The 23,943-nt window shown below is 45.6% G+C and overlaps 1 protein-coding gene across 4 annotated transcripts in view; it reads left to right on the forward strand.

Moving 5' to 3' along the window:
- Positions 1-23,943, forward strand: part of LOC106560325 (guanine nucleotide-binding protein G(I)/G(S)/G(O) subunit gamma-12) — a 58,545-nt gene that overhangs the window by 20,854 nt on the left and 13,748 nt on the right. Inside the window, exon 1 of one of the 4 annotated variants that reach the window (XM_014123132.3) lies at positions 12,675-12,758. The exons of the other annotated variants lie outside the window; for them this stretch is intronic. The gene's annotated coding sequence lies outside the window, so the exon portion shown is untranslated. Of the gene's footprint in view, positions 1-12,674; positions 12,759-23,943 lie in introns of those variants that run through there. 4 annotated transcript variants of the gene reach the window in all.

Below are 23,943 nucleotides of genomic sequence, written 5' to 3' on the forward strand. Positions count from 1 at the left end.
CAAGGTTACCTTCGCATTCTTGGGCAGGGGGACAATGGTGGTCTGCTTGAAACATTTAGGTATTACAGACTCGGTCAGGGAGAGGTTGAAAATGTCAGTGAAGACACTTGCCATTTGGTCCGCGCATGCTCTGAGTACACGCACTGGTAATCCTTGACCTGTTTAAAGGTTTTGCTCACATTGGCAGCGGAAAGCATGATCACACAGTCGTCCGGAATAGCTGTTGCTCTCGTGCATGCTTCAGTGTTGCTTTCCTCAAAGCGAGCATAAAAGGCATTTAGCTTGTCTGGTAGGCTCGCGTCACTGGGCAGCTCGCAGCTGGGTATCCCTTTGTAGTCCGTAATAGTTTGCAAGCCCTGCCACATCCGACGAGCATCAGAGCCAGTGTAGTAGGATTCAATCTCAGTCCTGGATTGACGCTTTCCCTGTTTGGTGGTTCGTCTGAGGACATAGCGGGATTATTTATAAGCGTCCAGATTAGTGTCCCACTCCTTGAAAGCAGCAGCTCTAGTCTTTAGCTCGGTGCGGATGTTGCCTGTAATCCATGGCTTCTGGTTGGGATATGACTGAGGTGGTATACTCCTCAATACCACCAGTGGTGGGTTTGGTGTCGAAATGAGAATGCATATGCAGAAAAGAACCCAATACCTACTGTAAAATATGGTGGTGGATCTTTGATATTATAGGTCTGTTTTGATCTCGAAAAGATAGACAGAGCAGAATGCCCCGTCCTCCTCTCTTCTTCTCTTCTCTCCTCCCCAAACCCCTCTTCTCTTCCCCTCTCCTCCCCAAACCCCTTCTTTCTTCCCATCTCATCCCCAAACCCCTCTTCTCTTCCCCTCTCCTCCCCAAATCCCTCTTCTCTTCCCCTCTCCTCCCCAAACCCCTCTTCTCTTCTTCTCCCCAAACCCCTCCTCTCTTTCCCTCTCCTCCCCAAACCCCTCTTCTCTAACCCTCTCCTCCCCAAATCCCTCTTCTCTTCCCCTCTCCTCCCCAAACCCCTCTTCTCTTCCCCTCTCCTCTCCTCCCCAAACCCCTCTTCTCTTCCTCTCCCCAAACCCCTCCTCTCTTTCCCTCTCCTCCCCAAACCCCTCTTCTCTAACCCTCTCCTCCCCAAACCCCTCTTCTCTTCCTCTCTCCTCCCCAACCCCCTCTTCTCTAACCCTCTCCTCCCCAAACCCCTGAGGCACTGCTGCTCATTGTTCGCATATCTCAGTTAGGCCAACAGGAGGCTGTCCCTTCTCCCTCACTGCCAGGTGGCTCACAGAGATACAAGGCCAGTAGAGCAGTCCCCCCTGTTCAAACAGCTGGCTATCTGTTCCCCTGCAGAACTACTTTCCTCAGAATTTTCTGCTCTGAAGAAATGCTCTGTGCTAAATGTGGCTTGTCAGGCTATGGGTGGAGTTATAGGCTATGGGTGCAGTTATAGGTAGCACTTTCTATCTTAGTAAGATATCCACCTGCACCACTAACTAGGCTCTAGAGATTTTGTGTGGACCCCAAATGGCACCCTATATGGCACCCTATTCCCTATATACTGTAGTGCACTACTTTTGGTTAAAATGAGTGCACTATATAGAGAATAGGGTGCCGTTTGGGATACATACTTAGAATGGAAGTCTAGGTGTTAGATGGCTGCTCTGTAACCTCTCACACTGGCCTCTCGCTGCCCTTGACCTGTGCATGCGTTGTTTAGCACAGCTGTAATGTAGTCCACTATGGACTTTATAGAAGTAGGACACCACAGCACAGCAACAGCTTCATAAATCTATCTTACACCACAGGTCATTCAGATGACACCCTGTACTCTACTGTACTGTGCAGCGCAACGCAGATGGCTTTCACTGTGTGGACATTTTGTACTGTATTTAACATAACTGCTGTGTTACAAAGGTGAAGTGCAGTGAATTATGTTTTCCTTTCTTTATGTGATAATGCATGTTTGCGGTGGACAATGCACTTACAGTATATCATAAAAAACGTATAAATATAGCATTTATTAATAGCCCACGGTCTAGTTCTGTGTCTGTACATAGTGGGATTACACAAATCCCTGGAGAAGTCTGCTATTGTCTCATCTGCACAATGCCAGTTAGGGGAGGAAGTGTTCTATATGTAGACCTGCTGCATTAGTAACCTGGGCTACGTCCCAAATGGCACCCTATTCCCTATATAGTGCACTACTTATGACCAGAGTCCAATGGCACTCTATTCCCTATGGGCCCTGTTCAAAAGTAGTGCACTAAATTGGGAATAGAGTGCCATTTGGTACTTAATCAGGATCTTGATGTGGCTCTGAAGAATCTGCCCAGCCACCGACCGTCCGCATGCCTTGAATTCCTGCAGGAGCTGCTTTTTCCTTTTTCCTTTTGATTCTGTTTTCCAACTCTGTGACTGATATCAACCGTTAGATCCTACCATACCAGATTTGACAATCCATGAATAAGTTATGTTTAATTGCATCCATCTCCCAGCATTGCGGAGTTGGTGGTTTGCAGCTTTGCAGTTTTTGATAAAAGTTCATTAGGGGTTGAATCTGGGTGGTGCAACAGAGTGTTGCAGAATCAGATACTGTGTTCAATTGGTGTTTTAGTGTATGTTTGGCCCAAATGGCACCCTATTGCCTATTTAGTGCACTACATTTAACCAGGGCCCATAGAGAATAGAGTGCCATAGGACTCTGGTCAAACGTAGTGCAGTATATAGGGAATAGGGTGCTATTTGAGACGTATCCACAGTAACTCCCAACTAACCACCAACACTAGCCCTCACATACCTTCTCCCTGAGATCTCATAACTTGAATGAATACTTCCTTGTACTCCCGGTGGAGTTTGAACCCGACACCAGGAAAACCCATCCTCCTCAGCTGCATCACTATGTGGTGAGCTTATGCATGTCAATGCTGGAGGAACATGCCAACTTACAGAAAAGCACAAGAATAAAGAGTAGGTTGACTTGGGCTGCTGCTAAGGAAGAAAAGCATCAGTGGTCAGTGTAATCTTGGTCCTAGAGTACTTCTTCTGCAAGGTTATTCAGAACATGTTTATAGGATCATTTGATGCGTATTTGGCACAGCAGTTAGACATATAAAACAAACCAACATCCACCCTGTCAGACCCACACATACAGTGAAGCTGTTAGACTCTCTCCTTGTCTCTGTACCTGTTTAGAGCAGGGTCTGGTCTCTCTCTCCTCATCTCTGTACCTGTTTAGAGCAGGGTCTGGTCTCTCTCTCCTCGTCTCTGTACCTGTTTAGAGCAGGGTCTGGTCTCTCTCCTTGTCTCTGTACCTGTTTAGAGCAGGGTCTGATATCTCTCTCCTCTTCTCTGTACCTGTTTAGAGCAGGGCCTGGTCTCTCTCCTTGTCTCTGTACCTGTTTAGAGCAGGGTCTGGTCTCTCTCCTTGTCTCTGTACCTGTTTAGAGCAGGGTCTGGTCTCTCTCCTTGTCTCTGTACCTGTTTAGAGCAGGGTCTGGTCTCTCTCCTTGTCTCTGTACCTGTTTAGAGCAGGGTCTGGTCTCTCTCTCCTTGTCTCTGTACCTGTTTAGAGCAGGGTCTGGTCTCTCTCCTCGTCTCTGTACCTGTTTAGAGCAGGGTCTGGTCTCTCTCCTTGTCTCTGTACCTGTTTAGAGCAGGGTCTGGTCTCTCTCCTTGTCTCTGTACCTGTTTAGAGCAGGGTCTGGTCTCTCCCTCCTCTTCTCTGTACCTGTTTAGAGCAGGGCCTGGTCTCTCCCTCCTCTTCTCTGTACCTGTTTAGAGCAGGGGCTGGTCTCTCTCCTTGTCTCTGTACCTGTTTAGAGCAGGGTCTGGTCTCTCTCTCCTTGTCTCTGTACCTGTTTAGAGCAGGGCCTGGTCTCTCCCTCCTCTTCTCTGTACCTGTTTAGAGCAGGGTCTGGTCTCTCTCTCCTTGTCTCTGTACCTGTTTAGAGCAGGGTCTGGTCTCTCTCTCCTTGTCTCTGTACCTGTTTAGAGCAGGGTCTGGTCTCTCCCTCCTCTTCTCTGTACCTGTTTAGAGCAGGGTCTGGTCTCTCTCCTTGTCTCTGTACCTGTTTAGAGCAGGGTCTGGTCTCTCTCTCCTTGTCTCTGTACCTGTTTAGAGCAGGGCCTGGTCTCTCCCCCCTCGTCTCTGTACCTGTTTAGAGCAGGGTCTGGTCTCTCCCCCCTCGTCTCTGTACCTGTTTAGAGCAGGGTCTGGTCTCGCTGACCGACTCAAACGTGTCCATTCTGCCTGTACAGTGGATGATTTGGCTGGACGTTGCCTTAGTTTGTGTTTGTGTGTGTGTGTGTTCACAGGGCTGCTGCCTGCTTCAGTAGCATTGCGAGGGAGAGACCGTTGAGGGGTTCTGCTTCCTGTCTGATAAGACTTGATCCCAGCTCAGCAAATACAGCTGGGGGGCACTGACTGACTGCATGGCTTCTGGCTCTTGACAGGAGTGTGTGTGTGTGTGCATTAGTGTGTACGTGCACATGTAAGTGTTTACTCTGCCTCCTGATTGCATTCAGTTTGAATTTGAGCGTTCTATACACAAACTATTTTCAACTAAAAAAGCACTGATTGGCATGTTGTGGAGCCAGATGCCATGTCATTGGGCCATGTGACAGGTGCAGCATTCTTTGGTTATAGACAGACTCACATTCCTGTTTAAACTGAATGCCATCAGAATAAGGAAAAAAGATAGCTTCTTTGCATGAATGGCATCAGGGAAGAATGTCATATGTTCTACAGCTAAGTCACCGGTGCAGGTTTCTGTCTGTCTGTCTGAGAGGGTAGAATATAGTCTGGTCCCTGGCAGCTGATCTGAGACAACCATACCAGACCATACCAGACAGGGCTTCAAGGCTTGTTTGTGTCACACTCCATTATCATTGGAATACTAATGCTAGCACCGTGCCTGTTATGCTGTCTAGTCTGGAGGAGACACTACTCTCACACACACACACAAATCAAATCAAAATGTACTGGTCACATGCGCCAAATACAACAGGTATACAAATACAACCTTATAGTGAAATGCTTACTTGCGAGCCCCTAACCAACAATGCAGTTAAAAAAAATATGGATAAGAATAAGAGATAAAAGTAACAAGTAGTTAAAGAGCAGCAGTAAAATAACAGTAGCGAGACTATATTAGAGGTCGACCGATTATGATTTTTCAACGCCGTTACCGATTATTGGAGGACCAAAAAAAGCCGATACCGATTAATCGGCCAATTTTTTTATTTATTTATTTGTAATAATGACAATTACAACAATACTGAATGAACACTTATTTTAACTTAATATAATACATCAATAAAATCAATTTAGCCTCAAATAAATAATGAAACATGTTCAATTTGGTTTAAATAATGCAAAAACTAAGTTTTGGAGAAGAAAGTAAAAGTGCAATAAGTGCCATGTAAAAAAGCTAACATTTAAGTTCCTTGCTCAGAACATGAGAACATATGAAAGCTGGTGGTTCCTTTTAACATGAGTCTTCAATATTCCCAGGTAAGAAGTTTTAGGTTGTAGTTATTCTAGGAATTATAGGACTATTTCTCTCTATACGATTTGTATTTCATATACCTTTGACTATTGGATGTTCTTATAGGCACTTTAGTATTGCCAGTGTAACAGTATAGCTTCCGTTCCTCTCCTCGCTCCTACCTGCGCTCGAACCAGGAACACATCGACTACAGCCACCCTCGAATCAGCGTTACCCATGCAGAGCAAGGGGAACAACTACTCCAAGTCTCAGAGCGAGTGACGTTTGAAACGCTATTAGCGCGCACCCCGCTAACAAGCTAGCCATTTCACATCGGTTACACCAGCCTAATCTCGGGAGTTGATAGGCTTAAAGTCATAAACAGCACAATGCTTGAAGCATTGCGAAGAGCTGCTGGCAAACGCACGAAAGTGCTGTTTGAATGAATGCTTACGAGCCTGCTGGTGCCTACCATCGCTCAGTCAGACTGCTCTATCAAATCATAGACTTAATTATAACATAATAACACACAGAAATACGAGCCTTTGGTCATTAAAATGGTCGAATCCGGAAACTAATTTCGAAAACAAAACATTTATTCTTTCAGTGAAATACGGAAACGTTCCGTATTTTATCTAACGGGTGGCATCCCTAAGTCTAAATATTGCTGTTACATTGTACAACCTTCAATGTTATGTCATAATTAATTACGGCCTTTGTTAGGAATAAATGGACTTCACACAGTTCGCAATGAGCCAGGCGGCCCAAACTGCTGCGTATACCCTGACTGCTTGCACGGAACGCAAGAGAAGTGACACAATTTCCCTAGTTAAAAGAAATTCATGTTAGCAGGCAATATTAACTAAATATGCTGGTTTAAAAATATATACTTGTGTATTGATTTTAAAGAAAGGCATTGATGTTTATGGTTAGGTACATTGGTGCAACGACAGTGCTTTTTTCGCAAATGCGCTTGTTAAATCATCACCCGTTTGTCGAAGTAGGCTGTGATTCAATGACAAATTAACAGGCACCGCATCGATTATATGTAACGCAGGACACGCTAGATAAACTAGTAATATCATCAACCATGTGTAGTTAACTAGTGATTATGTTAAGATTGATTGTTTTTTATAAGATAACTTTAAGGCTAGCTAGCAACTTACCTTGGCTTCTTGCTGCCCTCGCGTAACAGGTAGTCAGCCCGCCACGCAGGCTCCTCGTGGAGTGCAATGTAAGACAGGTGGTTAGAGCATTGGACGTGTAACCGGAAGGTTGCAAAAACGAATCCCCGAGCTGACAATGTAAAAATCTGTCGTTCTGCCCCTGAACAAGGCAGTTAACCCACCGTTCCTAGGCCGTCATTGAAAATAAGAATGTGTTCTTAACTGACTTGCCTAGTTAAATAAAGGTGTAAAAAAAAAAATCGGTGTCCAAAAATAACGATACCGATTGTTATGAAAACTTGAAATCGGCCCTAAATAATCGGCCATTCCGATTAATCGGTCGACTTCTAGACTATATACAGGGGGGTACCAGTACAAAGTCAATGTGCGGGGGCACCGGTTAGTTGAGGTAATATGTACATGTAGGTAGAGTTATTAAAGTGACTATGCATAGATGATAACAACAGAGAGTAGCAGCGGTGTAAAAGATGGGGAGGGGGAGGGTGGGGCAATGCAAATATTCTGGGTAGCCATTTGATTAGGTGTTCAGGAGTCTTATGGCTTGGGGGTAGAAGCTGTTTAGAAGCCTCTTGGACCTAGCCTTGGCACTCTGGTACCGCTTGCCGTGCGGTAGCAGAGAGAACAGTCTTTGACTAGGGTGGCTGGAGTCTTTGATCATTTTTAGGGCCTTCCTGGCCCCAGTGATGTACTGGGCCATTCACACTACCCTCTGTAGTGCCTTGCTTCAGGAGGCTGAGCAGTTGCCATACCAGGCAGTGATGCAACCAGTCAGGATGCTCTCGATGGTGCAGCTGTAGAACCTTTTGAGGATCTGAGGACCCATGACATATCTTTTCAGTCTCCTAAGGGGGAATAGGTTTTGTCGTGCCCTCTTCACGACTGTCTTGGTGTGCTTGGACCATGTTAGTTTGTTGGTGATGTGGACACCAAGGAACTTAAAGCTCTCAGTGTGCTCCACTACAGCCCAGTCGATGAGAATGGGGGCTGCGCGGTCCTCTTTTTCCTGTAGTCCACACCTTTGTCTCACACGTCACTGTGAGCCATTAAAGTCCATGTCATGTGCGATGGGTGGATGCGACATGCTGGTTCCACTGCCATGGCTGGGCCTGGAGAGTCTCTGTCAGGTCTTAGCTGGTGTGAGTGCTGTCTAGTGCCTACAGGTTCTAGACCAGGTGAAAGCTTCAGGCACTGCATTGGCTCAGGCTACAGGTTCTTTGATTATTGGAATGTTCCTGTCTGTCATTGCCTGTTGTGTGGCTTTTTAGTGAGGTATCTCAACCTAGATTGAAAATATAACTCTATTTTAAAATCTCTAATAGTTAAACCAAGACCGAGACAGCCGTGGCCAGGTCGCAGTTGCAAATGAGAACTTGTTCTCAACTAGCCTACCTGGTTAAATAAAGGTGAAATAATAATTAAAAAAAAACAGTAGGCTACTTTGTCTGGGTAGGATGGATCGATTGATATCTTGGTAGGTCAGGCCATCCTCCTAGCCCACTGATGCATGCACAACTGGCAGTAAAAGTAGGGCAAAGTAGGGGGAGAGGGAGGGACCTCTCAGTCTCATTCCTGGAGGGGGGCTATTCTCTGTTCTCCTCGTTCCCCTGGGGGTTGTTATCAGTGTAATGCAGCCCCATCACAACCTGTTAACAACTCCCCTGTGGTAATACGCTCCATTAGGCACTGGCTCAAAGCTAGAGCCTTCGAACCAATACTGTTCGTACTATGGGGAAAATCCTTACCCACTGGGCACAGACGTCAGGTCAACATCTAGATTTGATTTACATTTGGTTGAGTTTTCAAGTAACGTGACTTCAACGTGAAATCAACCAAAAATATCACCATGTTTTAGGTAAAACGTTAGGTGAAAAAAAATGTGTTGATTGGATTTGGGGAAAAAAAAAAATCTGTTTTCAGCGTTGATTCAACGTCATCACATTGCTTTTTTTGGTTGAAATTATGTGGAAACATTATTGTTTTTGCCCAGTGGCTACTATTGAGGGCCTGGTTTCCCAAAAGCATAATGATGAACTTAGCCTTAAGATACATTTGGGAAACCGGCTCCTGGTCAGTCATGCATTGATGTCAATGGGAGACATAGTGAAAATTTGAAGTTAGGATTTTCCCCTTATGAGAGTAGCTATTGACTTGCAGTAATGCTTTAGGCAACCAACGTTGCACTGTTTGTCATTGTGTTTTTCGGCCAGGCTTCTGGCCAGAGACAAATTGCTATAGCTACTTCCTGAAGTGAATTGAAATCATGTGAATCAAGGACGCATACCTGGCTCTCAGCCAGTTACACATAATGGCAATGTGAGAGAGACTGACTCTTACCCCAGTCGACTGACTCCTACCCCGAGACCAAGTCAAGACCGAGAACAGGAGGGGGTGAGGGGTTCGAGACCAAGTCAAGACCGAGAACGGGAGGGGGTGAGGGGTACGAGACCAAGTCAAGACCGAGAACGGGAGGGGGTGAGGGGTTCGAGACCAAGTCAAGACCGAGAACGGGAGGGGGTGAGGGGTACGAGACCAAGTCAAGACCGAGAACGGGAGGGGGTGAGGGGTTCGAGACCAAGTCAAGACCGAGAACGGGAGGGGGTGAGGGGTCCGAGACCAAGTCAAGACCGAGAACGGGAGGGGGTGAGGGGTACGAGACCAAGTCAAGACCAAGAACGGGAGGGGGTGAGGGGTAGGAGACCAAGTCAAGACCGAGAACGGGAGGGGGTGAGGGGTCCGAGACCAAGTCAAGACCGAGAACGGGAGGGGGTGAGGGGTTCGAGACCAAGTCAAGACCGAGAACGGGAGGGGGTGAGGGGTTCGAGACCAAGTCAAGACCGAGAACAGGAGGGGTGGGGGTCCGGACCAATTCGCCTTGCTGTGTCAAATTGCCACCATAATAAAAGTTCAAAATGTCCAGTATTTCTGTGTTCAAATTTCAGAAGAACATAGACATTCATAATGGTGAAAATATGCATGATGAGGGCGAATAGAGCCAGTCTACAAATGATCACTAACCTGAACAGGTCTATAATAGATACAAATAGAAAATATGTTCCAACTTCCCCTGGTCTCCCCTTACTAATAGTGCTCAACTTTCAAACAATTTCCATCACTCTTCCCTACCAGCGAATCAAGGAAATTCTGACCAGCACGACAAAGTAACGAAGGGACAGTAATGTTACGAGTAATGTAGGAAGTCCAGGTTTCTATAGGCGATAAGATATTACTTAGTCATGAAAGGAGTGTGGATATAGCAAACGCGGTTTTATGCGCTGACTGAATGGGAGCTGATAATTCCACGTTTTTATACTCCGCTGGTCTCGGAAAGAAATTACAAGTCCTCATTGTCCAAGACCGAGTAAAATGGAGTAAATTGGATCCAACACGACACAAGACCAAGACACTCAATATGTGGTCTTGAGACCGGACTCGAGTACCACAACACTGTCCTACCGTACAAAAGAAAATGTCATTTCTTACTTCCCCGCAATCTCTATCTGTCTCCAACACGAGGCACTGCATGCTTTTTTCTCTCATATAGCCTTTCCTATGATCTTGTGCACATACAGCTGTAGGAGACTGGGTCAAATTAGGATCCTACAGCTGTAGAGGGCACTAGTTTTAGAATCTTCTCGCTCTGTCTCTGTCTCTGTCTGTCTTTCTCTCTCTCTTGCCCTCTACTTGTAACCTGACACTCTCTCTACTTGTAACCTGACACTCTCCGTCTCACTGGGAGAAAAGGGATATTGACCCACCCCGTTCAGTTTGAGGAACTGTTTTGTTTTCAGTTTGCTGGAGTCATGCGATGATTTCCAAGAAACTAAATGAAAAATGCTTGTCCATGATCCATGTGACATTGAAGTCAACGACAAGGTTCAGACTGATCTGCACAGCAAAACATCATCATACAGTGCATTCGGAAAGTATTCAGACCCCTTAGCTTTTTCCACATTTTGTTACGTTACAGCTTTATTCTAAAATGGATGACGTTGTTTTCATCAATCTACACACAATACCCCACAATGACAAAGCAAAAACAGGTTTTTAGAAAAAGTTTAGCAAATTTATAAAACATTTAAAACTGAAATATCACATTTACATAAGTATTCAGACCCTTTACTGAGTACTTTGTTGAAGCACCTTTGGCAGCGATTACAGCCTTAATTCTTCTTGGGTATGACGCTACAAGCTTGGCAACACCTGTATTTGGGGAGTTTCTCTGATTCTTCTCTGCAGATCCTCTCAAGCTCTGACAGGTTGGATGGGGAGTGTTGCTGCACAGCTATTTTCAGGTCTCTCCAGAGAGATGATCGATCAGGTTCAAGTCCGTGCTCTGGCTGGGCCACTCAAGGACATTCAGAGACTTGCCCCGAAGCCACTTCTGCGTCGCCTTGGCAGTGTACTTAGGGTTGTTGTCCTGTTGGAAGGTGAACCTTTGACCCAGTCTGAGGTTCTGAGCGCTCTGGAGCAGGTTTTCATCAAGAATTTCTATGTACTTTGCTCCATCTATCTTTCCCTTAATCCTGACTAGTCTCACTAGTTTCGCATTGTCATTATGGGGTATTGTGTGTAGATTGATGAGATTTTTTATTTATTTTAATACATTTTAGAATAAAGCTGTAACGTAACAAAATGTGGAAAAAGTGAATGGGTCTGAATACTTTCCGAATGCACTGTATAATAGGCCTGATTTCTAACTTGAGATCTGTGCACATATCTAGTTTTTGCACAAATCATCCATTGACATCAATACATGATTTAGGTGATCATCAGAGTTAAGTGCACACATCTATGTACGTATACAGATCTTCAGATAGTCCCGAAGACCACAGAATGTTGAAAGATGACCATCTGTAAATTAGCAACATATTTAGCAGCTTCATATGAATGGTGTCATTGAATGTACAGTATATGGAATAGGAAGGCAGGCAGTTTTCCTATACAGCTCTTTATTCTGCATGTGAGCATCTTGTCCACACTGACTCTCACATACAGTATTCCAGGTTTAGCACGGTGCACAGAAATAGCTGTATAAAATAACTGTAAATAGTCTGTATTTTTTGTCTCTTTTATTCATGACTATTTTGTTTTTCCCATGTTGCTTAACTGAATATCAATGAGTATCATAATACACTGTGTACAAAACATTAGGAACACCTGCTCTTTCCATGACATAGACTGACCAGGTGAATCCAGGTGAAGCTATGATCCCTTATTGATGTCACTGTTTAAATCCACTTCAATCAGTGTAGATGAAGAGGAGGAGACAGGTTAAAGAAGGACTTTTAAGCCTTGAGACAATTGAGACATGGATTGTGTATGTGTGCCATTCAGAGGGTCAACGGGCAAGACAAAAGATTGAAGTGCCTTTGAACGGGGTATGGTAGAAGGTGCCATGCGCACTGGTTTGAGTGTGTCAAGAACTGCAAACATGCTGGGTTTTTCACACTCAAATGTTTCCTGTGTGTATCAAGAATGTTCCACAACCCAAAGGACATCCAGCCAACTTGACACAACTGTGGGAAGCATTGGAGTCAACATGGGCCAGCGCCCTTGTGGAACGCGTTCGACACCATGTAGAGACCATGCCCCAACTAATTGAGGCTGTTCTGAGGGCAAACGGTGTGCAACTCAATATTAGGAAGGTGTTCCTAATGTTTTGTACACTCCATGTACTGTGCATATGTTTGAGTGCATGCACTGCAGTGTAAATAGCATCAAACTTTGTCCTTTGTGTGAATGTTTGTGTGAGTTGTAAGCAGGGCTAGAGGTGAGTGCCGTGAGTAATTCTGCAGTATTTTAGGGTGCAGTCAGTCAGGTGGCTTCCAAGAAGAGAGAAGTCATGCTGGCCTGTTATGAGAACAACAGTTCCTTCCTCTTACCCTCCCAACAGAGAGGGGGGGGGGGGCAGAAAGAGAGAGGGGAGGGATAGAGAAGGTAAGGAGAGAGAGAGAGAGAGAGAGAGAGAGAGATGGAGGGTGGGGGAGAGGTATATAGAGAGAGAGGGGGGACAGAGAGACAGACGGAGAGAAAGAGAGCGAGCGTCCATCCTCTGCTCTAAAGTCCACTCTGGGGGAGGAGGATGGGTGGCATTCCAGTCAGTGAGGTCAGCCTGTTTTGTTATTCTCTACCCCTCCCTCCCCTTTTTACTTCTGTCTTCTGTTAGCAGTGATATAGAATCAGTCAGGTGGTAGGCCTAGTGAGAATCTCTCTTTCCACAGTGGCATGATAGGGAATGGTATCATGCATCCCCACCAACCCCCATCCTTTCCCCAGAGTGCTACTGATGATGCCATGATTAGATCATCCTCATTCTCATTCCAGACTTTTCACATTCCCTCCAAATAAGGAAAGAATGTTCCAGTGCCAACTGTTTTAAAGTCTTAACTAGGGTCTACCACACTAATATTTACTTCCTCATTCAGGTGTAGCCTGTAAAAGAAAATATACTTTAGGACCAGAAAATATGTTATTCCTATGCCTGGAGTAGCTGTGCAATTAGTGCATACTGTGCACTGTCTGTTGTGTTGTAGCCTGACCACCAGAGACTTTGTGAGCTGCACATTTGACCTGTGTCCCAGTGTGGAATCAGATCTGAAGTATTATACAGTGCATTCGGGAAAGTATTCAGACCCCTTGACTTTTTCCACATTTTGTTACGTTACAGCCGTATTCTAAAATGTATTCGATAGTTTTTTACCCTCATCAATCTACACACAATAGCGCATTATGACAAAGCAAAAACAGGTTTTTAGAAATTTTTGCAAATGTATTAAAAATAAAAAACTATCACATTTACATAAGTATTCAGACCCTTTACTCAGTACATTGTTGAAGCACCTTTGGCAGCGATTACAGCCTTGATTCTTCTTGGGTATGACGCTACAGGTTTGGCACACCTATATTTGGGGAGTTTCTCTGATTCTTCTCTGCAGATCCTCTCAAGCTCTGACAGGTTGGATGTGGAGCATCGCTGCACAGCTATTTTCAGTTATCTCCAGAGATGTTAGATCAGGTTCAAATCCGGGATCTGGCTGGGCCACTCAACGACATTCAGAGACTTGTCTCGAAGCCTTGGCTGTGTGGTTAGAGTCGGAAGGTAAACCCTCGCCCCAGTCTGAGGTCTTGAGCACTCTGGAGCAGGTTTTCATCAAGGATCTCTCTGTACTTTGCTCTGTTCATCTTTCCCTTGATCCTGACTAGTCTCCCAGTCCCTGCCACTGACAAACATCCCCACAGTATGATGCTGCCACCACCATGCTTCACCATAGAAGATGGTGCCAGGTTTCCTCCAGAAGTGACACTTGGTATTCAGGCCAAATAATTCAATCTTGGTTTCATCAGACCAGATAATCTTGTTTCTTATGGTCTGAATCCTTTAGGTGCCTTTTCGCAAACTCCAAGCGGGCTGTCATGTGCCTTTTTACTGAGGAGTGGCTTCTGTCTGGCCACTCTACCATAAAGGCCTGATTGGTGGAGTGCTGCAGAGATGGTTGTCCTTCTGGAAGGTTCTCCCATCTCCATAGAGGAACTCTGGAGTTTTGTCAGAGTGACCATTGGGTTCTTGTTCACCTCCCTGACCAAGGCCCTTCTCCCCCGGTTGCTCAGTTTGGCCAGCTCTAGGAAGAGTCTTGTTGGTTCCAAACTTCTTCCATTTAAGAATGATGAGGCCACTGTGTTCTTGGGGACCTTCAATGCTGCAGACATTTTTTGGTACCCTTCATCAGATCTGTGCCATGACACAATCCTGTCTCGGAGGTCTGCGGAAAATTCCTTTGACCTCATGGCTTGGTTTTTGCTCTGACATGCACTGTCAACTGTGGGACCTTATATAGACAGGTGTGTGCCTTTCCAAATCATTTCCAATCAGTTGAATTTACCACAGGTGGACTCCAATCAAGTTGTAGAAACATCTCAAGGATGATTAATGAAAACAAGTGCATGCTCATCTGCCACGCTGATCCTCAATACGGGGGCGCCTCAGCGGTGCGTGCTCAGTTCCTTCCTGTACTCCCTGTTCACCCATGACTGCATGGCCAAGCACGACTCCAACACCATCATTAAGTTTGGAGACGACACAACAGTGGTAGGCCTGATCACAAACAACGATGAGACAGCCGATAGGGAGGAGGTCAGAGACCTGGCAGTGTTGTGCCAGGATAACAACCTCTCCCTCAACGTGATCAAGACAAAGGAGATGATTGTGGACTACAGGAAAAGAAGGACCAAGCACACCCCCATTCTCATCGACAGGGCTGTAGTGGAGCAGGTTGAGAGCCTCAAGTTCCTTGGTGTGCACATCACCAATGAACTATCATGGTCCAAACACCCCAATACCGTTGTGAAGAGGGCACGGCAACACCTATTCCCCCTCACAAGACTGAAAAGATTTAGCATGGGTCCTCAGATCCTCAAAAAGTTATACAGCTGCACCATCGAGAACATCCTGAATGGTTGCATCACTGCCTGTTATGGCAACTGCTCGGCCTCCGGAAGCACGGCACTACAGAGGGTAGTGCGTATGGCCCAGTACATCACTGCCATCCAGGACCTCTATACCAGGCGGTGTCAGAGGAAGGCCCTTAAAATTTCCAAAGAGTCCAGCCACCCTAGTCATAGACTGTACTCTCTGCTACCGCACGGCAAGCGGTACCGGAGCGCCAAGTCTTGGTCCAAAAGGCTTCTTAACAGCTTCTACCCTCAAGCCATAAGTCATAAGTCTCCCAATCAACTCGGGGCTCTATGCATTCTCTGGAAAATAATGCAACTCCTTGGAAGTTCATTATTTTCCATAGAACGCATAGCACCTCGTTGATTGTCTCTTACATATCTTTGAACAGGTTCTTCTTGAACTTGTACATGGACTCTAGCTTTGCATATAATCACTTTAATGAGTTTGGGTTTTCTCTAAACTATTAATTGCATGTGCGTCATCAAATCTGCATGATTCATCTTGTTGGTGCACTGTGCTTCTGTTTGTTTCACTGTTTCACCCTTACAGAAGGTCCTTTAAAACATACTTTACTGTTTCACTGTTTCACCCTTACAGAAGGTCCTTTAAAACATACTTTACTGTTTCACTGTTTCACCCTTACAGAAGGTCCTTTAAAACATTCTTTACTGTTTCACCCTTACAAAAGGTCCTTTAAAACATACTTTACTGTTTCACTGTTTCACCCTTACAAAAGGTCCTTTAAAACATACTTTACTGTTTCACCCTTACAAAAGGTCCTTTAAAACATACTTTACTGTTTCACTGTTTCACCCTTACAAAAGGTCCTTTAAAACATACTTTACTGTTTCACTGTTTCACCCTTACAAAAGGTCCTTTAAAACATACTTTACTGTTTCACCCTTACAAAAGGTCCTTTAAAACATACTTTACTGTTTCACTCTCTTTACAAATGTCTTTTCTCTTGTGCCATATACTATCATAAAAAGTAGCATCATATAAGACAATGTTCTTGTGCTAACAATTTACAGTAACTTTACGTTTTATTTTTACAACTAAATGAGTTACGGCCCAGTTAGTACTGTATATAGTCATGTTGATCGGACGTTCAGCGTTTGACAGATAACAGAAAGAACACTGAGTATGCATGTTATATGATAGATAAGAGACTGAAAACAATGTGTGTGTGTGTAGTTGTCATCCTCAGAATGCCCATATTCCATTCCAATAGGACAAATGATGTGTCATCAACAATGGCCCCACCTCAGCCTGCTGGCAGTGGATGTATGCCAATTGGCACCCTATTCCCTATATTGTGCACTACTTCTGACCAGAGCCCTAAGGGCTCTGTAGTACACTACATAGGGAATATGGTATCATTTGGGATGCTGTCAGTGTCTCATCTCTGCAGTTTCATGCTCTTAGTCCTCTCCATTAGTACAATACAAACAGGGACTTAAGGTGTTTTTGTGTTTTGTTTGCTTTTGAGACTCAAACCCCTTCCGTCCATAGGCAACGTGACATACACCTTACCTCCACCTCTTTTGTTGTTGTCATTTGCAACGTAGATGTCAGTCATTCTTAATCAAATACTCTGAAGGTACACAGGCCCCTGGGCTATTTGGCTGAGAATTGCTAGTTCTGTAGTAGCCTATCATTTGAATTGCATAATGATGTTCTACTAGAAGGAAGTCCTTGTCTGTTTCCCAAATGGCATCCTATTCCCTATATGGTGCACTACTTTTGACCAAGGCGCATAGGGCTCTGGAATGGAATCGTTAATAGGGCTTAAATCCTAAATGCAACAGGAAGGACATGCATTATAAAGAAGCATCATCTTTTTACAAGTCACCCACCCTGTATTCCCCTCATGCATGTTCCCTGGAAGTATTGATTTACACTGCATGTCCTCTTGTTCCAGCTCTGGCAGTCAGGAATGTCTTGTGGTAAATAGAGGAAAGGTGACACTCCTCTCTGCCAGCTACCTTGAAGGGATTACACACATCAGATGAACTTTGAACATGATGTACACAATTGTTTTGCCACAGAATGAAACAGCACAGCAGGAAATGGAAGGAGCATTAGATACTTAGTGTATCTGTTAGTGGAACCACCTCATTCTGATGAGACTTATACTTTGGAATATTGTTCTTTCATAAGACATGTACAGTACATCCAGAAAGTATTCAGACCCCTTGACATTTTGTTACGTTACAGCCTTATTCTAAAGTGGATGAAATCGTTTTTTTCCCTCATCAATCTACACACAATACCCCATAATGACGAAGCAAAAACAGGTTTTTAGAAATGCTTGCACATTTATATGTGCAAGCAGAGATGTTCGATTCGGGTTCAAGTCAGAGGAAGGCCCCAAAAATTGTCAGAGACTCCAGTCACCCAAGTTATAGACAGTTTTTTCTGCTGCCGCACGGCAAGCGGTACCGGAGCGCCAAGTCTAGGACCAAAACGCTCCTTAACAACTTCTACCCCGAAGCCATAAGACTGCTAAACAATTAATCAAATGCCCACCAGACTATTTACATTGACATCCCCCCTCTCTCTGTTTGTTTTGCACACTGCTGCTACTTGCTGTTTATTATCTATGCATAATCACTTTCAAGTTCCTTGGTGTCCACATCAGGCCCCCATTAACATCGACGGGGCTGTAGTGGAGCGGGTCGAGAGTTTCAAGTTCCTTGGTGTCCACATCACCAACAAACTATCATGGTCCAAACACACCAAGACAGTCGTGAAGAGGGCACGACAACACCTATTCTCCCTCGGGAGACTGAAAAGATTTGGTATGGGTCCCCATATCCTCAAAAAGTTATACAGCTGCACCATCAAAAGCATCCTGACTGGTTGCATCACTGCCTGGTATGGCAACTGCTCGGCATCCGACCGTAAGGTACTACAGAGGGTAGTGCTCCGGCCCAGTACATCACTGGGGCCAAGCTTCCTGACATCCAGGACCTATATACTAGGCGTGTCAGAGGAAGGCACTAAAAATTGTCAAAGACTCCAGTCACCCAAGTCATAGACTGTGCTCTCTGCTACTGCACGGCAAGCGGTACTGGAGTGTCAAGACTAGGTCCAAAAGACTCCTTAACAGCTTCTACCCCCAAGCCATAAGACTGCTGAACAATTAATCAAATGGCCACCCGGACAATTTACATTGACCCCCACTTTTGTTTTTACACTGCTGCTACTCGCTGTTTATTATCTATGCATAGTCACTTTACCCCTACCTCCATGTACAAACCTGTACCCCCGTACATTGACTCTGTACCGGTACCCCCTGTTCTTTTATTTTGTTACTTTTTATCATTTTTTACTTATTTGTTTATTTGGGAAATATTTTCTTAACTCTTTCTTGAACTGCACTGTTGGTTAAGGGCTTGTAAGTAAGCGTTTCATGGTAAGGTCTAAACTTGTTGTATTTGGCGGATGTGACAAATAAAGTTTCATTTGATTTGAAGTCCGGGCCCTGGCTGGGCCACTCAAGGATATTCAGAGACTTGTCCCGAAGCCACTCCTGTGTTGTCTTGGCTGTTTGCTTAGGGTCGTTGTCCTGTTGGAAGGTGAACCTTCGCCCCAGTCTGAGGTCCTGAGGGACCTTATATAGACAGGTGTGTGCCTTTCCAAATCATGTCCAATCAATTGAATTTACCACAGGTGGACTCGAAGTTGTAGAAACATGTCAAGGATGATCAATGGAAACAGGATGCACCTGAGCTCAATTTCATGTCTCATAGCAAAGGGTCTGAATACTTATGTAAATGAAGTATTTCAGTTTTTGTCTAAAAACCTGTTTTTGCATTGTCATTATGGGGTAGTGTGTGTTGATTGAGGAGGATTTTCTATTGTTGATTTAATCCATTTTAGAATTCGGCTGTAAAGTAACCAAATGTGGAAACAGTCAAGGGGTCTGAATACTTTCTGAATGCTCTGTATGTGCATGGTGGTCTTGTCTCAGTTAGCATTCAAACTGGTGAGAATGTCCTGTCTGCTCTGCTTTAGATATGAACTCAACAGTACTTCCTTTTACACAATAACTGAAAGTTATATTTTGTCATAATACTGACAGAATTGTGTAGTTCAGCAAAATAGTCCAATCAAGCTATTAAGAAATAGGTCATATTTATTGCCAGCTGTACTGCAAAGCTGGGGGGTTGCATTTATGTGTAGTAGGGTAAGATATGTTCACCATTATAGCATTGAGGACTGTGAATTAAGTAACTCTCTGGTGCAGCCAACGTGAGAGAAGCAGCACAAGGTAGTCGTATAACAATGAGGGGTTGTGGGCTAGCTGGATTCCTATCCAGTGAGCTACTACTGCAGTTGGGGCCTCTGATCTGTCTAGACACAGGCGAGTCATTGGCTGTCGGTCGTTGAGATCCAACTACTCTAATTCTACTCTGAAATACAGAACTGCTCCAGGCAACAGGAAGTTGGTTTTGTGTGTGTGTGTGTGTGTGTGTGCGTGCGTGTGTGTGTGCGTGCGTGCGTGCGTGTGTGTGTGTGCGTGCGTGTGTGTGTGTGCATGCGTGTGTGTGTGCGTGTATGTGTGTGTGTGTGTGTGTGTGTGTGGAGGGGGTTCCTCAGCTCATTTCTCAATCCTCTGGGGGATTTAAGCATATGCGGTCAAACTGCTGTAACTTCAAGCTAGCTCTGTGTGCCGTGCGGTCACAGGGGTTTTTCTCAGCTCGGCAGCCCAGGTGGGTTTCACAGTCACCGGTATCAGACCAGTAGTAGACTAGAGGCCTCAGTCCTTTCAACCCTCTTACTCAACAGGAAACAGTGGCCTCCGCCTGGTCTGGTCTGGCAGTGTAGCACACAGTAAGTAGTTACAGTCACTCACTGCCCTGCTTAGGATGGATTTCCTGCTTTCCACTTAATGACCCACATTAGTTATATCACTGTAGGGAAAGGAATGAAACACCACCACCCAGAAGCAGCAGAATATTAGCCTGGTCCCATATCTGTTTGTGCTTTATAGCCAACTCCTATGGTCGTTGTATGACAGCACAAACAGCTCTGGAACCAGGCTAGCATCACCTCACTGTTTCAGTTGTCTTTCTGATTGAGATACTCACTTATCAAGTTGGAAGAGGTGATAACATCTCATCACACCTACCTCATAATAGAGATGTTACAGAGTTACAGGTTTTGTAAATAGTAAGCTGTCTGAGTGCTTATAGACATTTCGCAAAGTTACATGACTTGAGAAACAGGATACTAGTATTACCCTGGCTTTGAGAGCTTAAGAGGAGTTGGAAGATGATGAGAGCTGCACCGTGTTCTGTGTCAGTTTGGTGGCAGTTAGTGTGTCATTAATTGCAATAACTACCTGAACAAGAACAAACACAACGCTTCCTTTTGTTACTAACCACCTGAGTTCCTAGACACTGCCACACACAAAGATGAGCTCTCATCCCTTCCTCAGCCCTCCCCTCCTCATCTCTCCCCTCCTCAGCCCTCCCTTCCTCAGCCCTCCCCTTAACAGCCCTCCCCTCCTCAGCCCTCCCCTCCTCAGCCCTCCCCTTGTCAGCCCTCCCTCCTCAGCCCTCCCCTTGTCAGTCCTCCCCTTAACAGCCCTCCCTTCCTCAGCCCTCCCTCCTCAGCCCTCCCCACCTCAGCTCTTCCCTCCTCAGCGCTCCTCAGCCCCCCCCCTCCTCAGCCCTCCCCACCTCAGCCCTCCCCACCTCAGCCCTCCCCTCCTCAGCTCTTCCCACCTCAGCTCTTCCCTCCTCAGCGCTCCTCAGCCCCCCCTCCTCAGCCCTCCCCACCTCAGCCCTCCCCTCCTCAGCCACCCCCCCCCCTCCTCAGCCCCCCCCTCCTCAGCCCTCCCCTCCTCAGCCCTCCTCAGCCCCCCCCTCCTCAGCCCTCCCCTCCTCAGCCCTCCTCAACACTGGCTCAACCCTCACACTTTTATCTTTCTAAAGCCGATGCCAGAACACATGATAGGGGCAGGTTAACAAAAGGATGAGAGACAGTCAAACGCTTCCCTGCAAATGGTGTCATTTGGCTGGGATGGATACAATAGATAAGGCATAGCACTGAGGCTTAGTGTTGAGATGTACCAGAGCAGACAGGGTTGACTAACAGTTCATGATCTGATCTGTAATGCTTAACCATGCCGAGAGGGTATCACTCGCTCTGCAAGCCAAGTAGCAGTCATACTCTCTGAGCTGAGCCTTTGTTTTCAGGTCATCCTGCATGACGACAGCTACAATGTTTACAGGTGTTTATGAATTGTAGCTGTTCGGAAAGTATGCCGAATGACGTTAAAGCAAGTAAGCAACATAGAGGGACACATGAAAATGAATGTCCCTCACCACCACCCTTACCAGCTTGTGAGCTTTTCAGTTGCTGGGTAGCAAAGAGAGAGAGAACCTGTTTCATTTGCTTAGCTGTCCTGATTGTTCTAAAGTAAGATAAAAGGCCTCTAATGGACCTGGAGAGAGTGTTGCGTGCGAGGCCCTTTTCGTTACGCTGCTTCAAAGTAAATGGACTGCATGCAACAGATTTAGTTTGCATGACACCCCTCCTCCCTGTTCCTCCGCCCTTTCTCCTACTCTGTGTGTTTGTGCACTGTGTATTAATAGAACCAGATGGTGGAGCGTTTCATTGATGTGGCATCTGGTCATACACACTGTGCCAGACAGATTCTCCCTTTGACTACTCTCCAGACAGACACTCTCTCCTTCTCTCTCTCACATGTCTCCCTGTTGCCTGCTGAAAGAATAGTGTGCATAGCTGATCTCATATTTACTACTAGGCTACAAATGACCCCAGTTTTGTGAAGACACTGATAATGATCGAATGAAAAACAAATATGTTGAATTAAGATAAAATATACAGTGTGCTTCCTGAAAGGAAATGATGCACATCAATGTCAATGTGTAAACACACCTGGGATCTTGACTTTTGCTCTTTTGCTTGTCATCCATCTATTGACTGGCTCACAGATGTATTATATGAAGAATAAATACACTTCAAAGCAAGACTTAATCCATGGATGTTGTTCACCTTCCCTCTCACTGCAGGGTGTACATGCGCTGGAAGCCATAGATGGACTGTCGCTGTGTCTTAGGAAATCTTACATCAAAGACATCTTACTCACAAAGCTTTGATCACTTTCTGACTGATTGGCAATCTGTCTATTGTGTTGTGTGGGACGACTCCGAATGTGTGACTCTTGGTGAGATACACTACAGAAACTGAAAGACAAGAGAACCTGATTGCTCTTCACATGAAAGCCCAGGTGGGAAGGAAGAGACGGAGGAAAGGGTGAGAAAAGAGTCTGTGTGAGACATTATTGTTCTGGGTTTAACCTCAGCCGACCACCTAATTCGCTACTTCCCTTCACAGAGCTCTGTGGAAGAACATATATCCCCTGTATATAGCCTCGCTACTGTTATTTTATTGTTGCTCTTTAATTCTTTTTTATTTCTTTTTTACTTCAGTTTATTTTAGTAAATACTTTCTTAACACTTATTTTTCTTAAAACTGCATTGTTGGTGACTCAATGGCTAAGAACCCTTCTATCCGGTTGAGTAGATTGTAAATACAACACTTTGTTGTCTCCCTAACGGCACCCCACTATTCCCCACTATTCAGTCTGAACAACAAATAACTGCACAGTAAATCTGTCATCATCATTATCACTTAGAATCAATGTGGCACCTCTTACGGTCAATACTCAAACCTGCTTGACTGTCATTCCTGTTGCATTGCATCTACCATCATATCTTCCTCTAACCCTAGGAAGCTCTTTGCTACCTTCTCCTCCCTCCTGAATCCTCCTCCCCCCCCCCCCCCCCCCCCCCCTCCTCCCTCTCTGCGGATGACTTCGTCAACCATTTTGAAAGAAGGTTGACGATATCCGATCCTCGTTTGCTAAGTCAAACGACACCGCTGGTCCTGCTCACACTGCCCTACCCTGTGCTTTGACCTCTTTCTCCCCTCTCTCTCCAGATGAAATCTCGCGTCTTGTGACGGCCGGCCGCCCAACAACCTGCCCACTTGACCCTATCCCCTCCTCTCTTCTCCAGACCATTTCCGGAGACCTTCTCCCCTACCTCACCTCGCTCATCAACTCATCCTTGACCGCTGGCTACGTCCCTTCCGTCTTCAAGAGAGCGAGAGTTGCACCCCTTCTGAAAAAACCTACACTCGATCCCTCCGATGTCAACAACTACAGACCAGTATCCCTTCTTTCTTTTCTCTCCAAAACTCTTGAACGTGCCGTCCTTGGCCAGCTCTCCTGCTATCTCTCTCAGAATGACCTTCTTGATCCTAATCAGTCAGGTTTCAAGACTGGGCATTCAACTGAGACTGCTCTTCTCTGTGTCACGGAGGCTCTCCGCACTGCTAAAGCTAACTCTCTCTCCTCTGCTCTCATCCTTCTAGACCTATCTGCTGCCTTTGATACTGTGAACCATCAGATCCTCCTCTCCACCCTCTCCGAGTTGGGCATCTCCGGCACGGCCCACGCTTGGATTGCGTCCTACCTGACAGGTCGCTCCTACCAGGTGGCGTGGCGAGAATCTGTCTCCGCACCATGCGCTCTCACCACTGGTGTCCCCCAGGGCTCTGTTCTAGGCCCTCTCCTATTCTCGCTATACACCAAGTCACTTGGCTCTGTCATATCCTCACATGGTCTCTCCTATCATTGCTATGCAGACGACACACAATTAATCTTCTCCTTTCCCCCTTCTGATAACCAGGCGGCGAATCGCATCTCTGCATGTCTGTCAGACATATCAGTGTGGATGACGGATCACCACCTCAAGCTGAACCTCGGCAAGACGGAGCTGCTCTTCCTCCCGGGGAA

This window comes from Salmo salar, chromosome 10 (genome assembly GCF_965601325.2).
Source record: "Salmo salar chromosome 10, fSalSal1, whole genome shotgun sequence".
NCBI lineage: Eukaryota > Metazoa > Chordata > Actinopteri > Salmoniformes > Salmonidae > Salmo > Salmo salar.